Source organism: Pygoscelis adeliae, unplaced genomic scaffold (assembly GCF_000699105.1).
Source record: "Pygoscelis adeliae isolate BGI_AS28 unplaced genomic scaffold, ASM69910v1 Scaffold27, whole genome shotgun sequence".
NCBI lineage: Eukaryota > Metazoa > Chordata > Aves > Sphenisciformes > Spheniscidae > Pygoscelis > Pygoscelis adeliae.
This window is the reverse complement of record NW_008825410.1, coordinates 4,402,249-4,408,288: the sequence shown is the minus strand read 5'-3', so window position 1 is coordinate 4,408,288 and position 6,040 is coordinate 4,402,249.

Sequence of the window (6,040 nt, the reverse complement as noted above, 5' to 3'; positions counted from 1 at the left end):
TAGTGGAAGCCAGGGTGAGCGCACAGGGAAGGGTGAGATGAGGGGATGTTGCAAGCCTTGTCTGTCTGCGCGGTGTGAAAGAACTTCCCGTCAAAGTCTCAGGGAAAGTCCCAGCCCTTGTATTTACAGCTGAGGTGAAGCTGTGGTTACTTTTGTCATGCTGGCACTGACTTGCCCCTTGGCTATCGGCCAGAGCTAAGGTTTGGCTGCATTCCCCCACTCTTGGAAGACTAACCAGAGAATTGCAGAAGCCAAGAATGTTGTAGAAGCACAACAGCAACTATTTGCCTGGAAGGAGAGCTGCTTTTTTTTTGTGTCACGGCTCTCCTGTGCCATTCCAGCTGTGGGTAGGTACAGTAAGAATGTCACATCGGGATGAAAGGAATTTGACATGGGGATGGTTGAAAGTACCTGATCTCTGAGATTCTCTAGATATCCTTGGCAACTACAGCGATCCTGTGGAGCCAGAGCCTTCGATAGGTACGTATTGAGAAATGAGTCTTTAAGGGATAAGCCTCTGGGAGGTTGCAATGCTCTTGATGTTACACATCTGTTTGGAATGGGACATAATTCAAAACAGATGCCTTGGGCATCAAGAGATCACTGGACTGGATCATAGTCCCGATAGGAGAAAGGGGCTAAGAGAGTCCCACTAGCACTGAGATTTTATCAGAAGTTTGGAAAATGAATTGAAGGAGATTTAAATAATATTGCACTCTAGATTTGCAAGCAACGTCTGCCACTAAAGAGGAAGAAAGTAAAAGAAAAATATATTTTACATCAGCTTGCCTTTGGGAGACTTACTGGAAACTAACTACGAAAACACACTAAGAAGGAAAAGACATAGAGAACATAAAACATAGAGGTAATCTCTAAAAAAAAAAAAGAAAGGACAAGAAGAAGTTTCATTCAGAACAATCTGTGACTGCACTAAGGCTGAAGAAACTATTTTTGAGAGCTTGAGTTCTAAAGAAGAGATCAGATCATGTTTGAGATTCAGGACAGGAACAGCCCATGTCACTTGTGCACTGTGACAAAGAGCACAAGCCAGTGTGATGCCTGAACCCCTGGAAGAGATCCAGGAACTGAAAAAGGTGGTATCACTTTGGAAGAGCTTGGAAGATTCAGTAAGGTGCACATGGCATGGGCAAAGCGAATGACCTGGCTCAGAATGTCTTACAGGAGCGAAGGGCATTGAGGCAGTGGACATGTCTGGGGTTAAACAGTGTAGTATTCATTTTCAGCTGACCCATCAATTAACATGCTGCCAAAAATAGTGTTATTACACTTAAATTAAAACCTACAGGGAGTGGAAAGGAAGACAGTTGACTTGCAGAGCTTAAATCACAAGGCTAACCCTACAGAAGATATATGAGAAATAAATGTACAAATTCATAATAGATGGAAAAAAGGGGCAAGTGCTATGCCCTTCAGAGCATCAAGGTGATCTAAGCATTTAGATCCTGTGTAAGAACATGAGCAAAAAAGCTGAGAAATAATTTGAAGCCATTTCCCAGTGGATCAATACCTCATGAATATTAAAAAATGCCGGAAAGTGTTGAATTGTCCTACAATTCTCACACCTACGTGAGCCCTTCACATTGTAAGGCCATGCTTTAAGGGGGAGCTGGATACACTCATTGCTCTGGGATGACTGGAGGAACTGACAGAGTAGTTCTTGCAGTTATAGAAAAGACGGATGAAACCCCTTTTTTGTCCATAGATAGACCTGAAGGAACAAAACGGGTCTGTTACACTACCGAGGGGAGATATGGTCAGTGACAAATACCTCTCTGTCCCCAGTACATCACGGGGCTCCTGGTGGGTGTTCACATTAGGAAAAAGAAAAGAGGAGTTGTTCTGAACTTCCATGAAACCTTTGTGAGCTGCACTGTTTTCTCAGATGTCTATTTAGGCTGCGTTTGGTACCTGAGGAAAAATGTGATAAATTTTTCATGCCTTTCAGGTTAGTAAGATTTATACAGATGACATTTAGATCTGATGAAAAACACTGCCTCGGAGCAGCCGTGGAAAGAAACTGTGCTTCTGGGCTGAAGCTGGACAAACAACACTGTAAATGCCATGTAACACAAATAATAACATACTTGAAGAAAAGTTAGCACAAACCCCAAGTAAATCACCAGAAAATATTCAGCAATTTGTGTTCTCCAACAATATTTGGGTGCTCAATTCTAAAGAGAAATAGGTACCTAATGTAGCTTCTTGAGAGTGCCATCACGATGATCTCGCATGTAATTATTGAAAAAATTGAGAAATAGAAGGAATTAATTGGACATTTCAGACCTGAGAGTAAATAATCTGTGGAGGATTTTGGGGCATATGTTGATGTAGTCCTCCTAAACAGTGTGGAAAAAACAAACGATCACAGTAGTTTATGAGTTAACAAAACTTAGGTATACTCAGAGGGAAAAAAAAAGATTTAATCTTAGTCATGGAAATAAACAAAACCATACATTTTTATTTACTGAAGGCCAGTGCTATTTGAAACTGATTATAAATCATAAGGAATTACCAAACAGAGCCTGGCCAATGGTTATTTTTCATTATTTTTCAGTTATGGAGTGTGACTTGCAGCTTCGATATAACCTTGAAATTGCAAGCAGGGTTTCCAGAACATTTGACAATGGAACCAAATCCAGAGAGATGTTTATACATCACTCTTATTGCAACAATAGTTACTGAGGATGAGATGCTTCAGAAAACAATTTGTATCATGAATGCAAGATTAAATTTAGTCTGAAAACATGAGTGGTGAACTTGACACTACTACTGGGAAAGGTCTTCCAAAGCATACGTGTAGATAATTTCAGGATTCAAATGTATAAGGAAAAGGCCAGGGACATCTTGTACATGAGTCTCAACTGAGCAATTGTGTTTAGAAAGAGGATAAGGCATATCCTATGTAGTGTGGCCATGGTGAAGGCTGTATCTAGTGAAAGAGTTTACAGAAAAACAGGAAAAAAACTGACTCATGAGAGGATGTGCTTATTTGCGCTTCCTGTGTGTTTGTGTTCCAAACCATTATTCTCCTTTTCCTGAAGTAGCCTTACTATCTGTTACCATTTGCCCCTGACAAGAAGACTCCAGAAGACTGTAGTGTGTGTCAAATTTATTTTTGTTGACCTAGCATACCTGACAACAGGCAACTGTTCAGCAAACACAAGCTTAAGGAGGGAATTATGCTTTTAAAGAGGTTTTGTCCAGCCCCTCTTGCTCAGTCCAATAAAGCAATGGAAAAAGGAATCAAAATACCATGCAGAAATAGAAAGACAGGTGAATTGCACCCGGATGTCCTCTGGGTCCTTGGGAGCTGCTGGTGCTTCATGGGCTGTGTGATGCTGAGGCAGAAAAACCGGCCCCAGCGTGGAATGAGCCCTGGGACAGGGTGTCAGAGCAGTCTCAGGGGCAGGCAGGGCTGCTCCATCCTTGCCCTTCAGGCAAGGGCACTGGTAATCGGCCTGTTAGTCCTGTCCCTGGCGTGGTCCTGCTGCAGCAGCCTGCACCCTGCCGTGACCCTGGCCAGGCTTGGGAGGGGAGCATGGGGCTCCTTCTGGCTGGGTTGCACAGATCCAGGGTTGGTGTCCTGGATGGGGCCTCCTGGCCCTGGAGGAGGAAGGGCAGGGCTGTTGGTCTGCAAACACAGCTGGGTCCAAACCTCCCTCTTCCAGGCCCTGCAGGCACTCTCCCCAGAGCAGGCAGTCTGATGTGGGGAGTGCTGACGTGCTGTTTCCTCCATCACCACCAAGGGCTTTGCAACCCTCTACTGTCCTCTCCAGTAATCTGCCTTCGGGAGACTTCTCTGGGCTGCTGGTCTTCGCCCAGGACCTGGGATGGGAAGCAACCAGGACGCCTGCAGCTGCCAAGAGGCAGGAGCTCCTTGCCACCCCTGCTGCACAGCCTCCACCTCCATGTGCAGGTGGCAACTCCCTGCGGTCCCTCCTCTGGCTCCCCCAGTACTTCTCACAGCTTCTGGCTCCGCTCCTCCTCTCACCTTTCCATTTTTGCCTCGCCCATCCAAAGGTCCAGTAAATTACAGGACCTGCTGGCTGACGTCCTCCTGGCTCTGGCCACTCTGTCCAACTCTGCCACCAGAAAGGTGGAGCGCAAGAGATGGCCACTCCTAGATGGCCAACAACCCCAACAGCTCCCACCAGCGTCCTGGGAGTGGTGTGCTCTGCTCTGTGTCCCTCTCTGGGGTCCTTGTGATACATTTTTGAGCTCTCAACCCTCACACATCACCCTTCCCTTTTTTTTTCCATTTGTTGTCTCCTATCATCACTTGCCTGTGCTCCTTTTTTTAGGAAAAAAAAAAAAAGAGCAGTGGTGTTACAAAGCTGCATGTTGTTTGTAGGAGGTTGTTTCCCCAGGCTCAGAGATATTGTGGAAGAAGAAATGACAACCTTCTAAAAAAAAACCCAGAAGGGAAATAAAGAAAAGAGGCACAGAGCCTGTCACTTTGTGCTGCAAAATCTCCATCAGACAGCAAACACACACTGAGACCATGGAGTCCCAGGACACACAACTAGGATTGTTGCCCCTGGGAGAAGCAGTCCTGGTGCCCTAGGGGAGCCAGTATGCCCAGAGGGACACTGCAGAGCACCTCAAAGGCTGATGGAAATTTACTGATAAATGCAATCTCAAGGTTGGTGATAAACTTTTGTAACTCTCTCTTATAGCACTGTTTGAAATATGCTTGTTTTTATGTTTTCCTTGGCAGGGAAGGTATAGTCTTGGGATTGTGCCTTAAAGTTTTAGCATCTGAAACAAAAGTTCTGGCTATAGCATTGTAAAGCCTTTCTTTGTTATATGCAGCCTTCACAGATTGGAGGACATAATAAACCAGATCTCATGCTAGGTGCTTATTCTGAGGTCCAAAATTGCAAAGGTATTCAGAATGGAAGTCAACATATCTTTCAGGATTTATACACTAGAGATCACAAAACACCATCAAGCACACTAGTTAACCCAAATCTCAGTAATGCCAGAGTAGGATGGATTTCTACCTGAAAACAGGGCACGCAGTAGCATGATTTAAAAATAAATACTCTGCCCCCTATCATGGCATTTCTGCACAAAGCATAGTTTGTTGGGAGTGAAGAATTGGGTTCTTAGTCTTTAGGGGTAGCTGGCTTGACATCAGCTTTCCCAGAACCAGTAAACATGTGATTCTTGTACGCTTCACTGTGGGGTTTCCATACAATGGCATCCACTGACTGGAAACAATTCAGAGTAGCTTCATGCTCCTTTGCCCTGAAGCTATTCTATGAAACTTGATTAAAAAAAAAAAGTGTTTAGGAGGAAAATTAGATCATATTTCCCTTTCAAATAAAGTCAACAAACTTTCTTGTACTTTGCTTGGCGCTATTTCATGTGATCATTCGCTTTCTTCATGTGCTCAGGCTGAAGCTGTTGACTGCAAATGTTTGCTATCAATTTCTACAGAATGGGAATATCCAGACCGTGACTGAGCATAAACTTTAGAACTTTTGACGGCTTTAGTTTTCTTTCTTGCACAGTGATTTATCTGTAAGGCTGTGAGGGAAACGCTGGGCATGTGAGCAGGTGAGCAGCACATGTTGCTTGAAGTTGCAGACCAAGATGAACAGCATTTCATAAGGTGCTCAGCAAGTGAAAACACAAGCCAAAAATACACATACAGAGGTGAGCTGTGGTGTAATCAGATGTTCAAAGCTAGGGAACAGGTGAGTTTTTGGAGGACACAGCCATTTCTAGCTTCTTCCTTCCTATATAAATCACTAACCTCATCCAGCCTGTCCACATAACCAAAACATGCTTCTTTTCGATCATCTGCTGAGAAAGTGAGAAGTGAGGGGAGTGAGAAGAAGGGGAATAATTTTTCTTGCCAGAAGTGAGACTGACACATGGGAGGGCTGGAAGTCGGTAATGACTGAAGCATTTTTCCATTTGCTGGTCCCAGCTTGGCCAAAGCTGTCTTGGATTCCTGCCTATAAAGTTAATAACTGCAAAGGAACTACATTTACATACATATGTGTGAGAT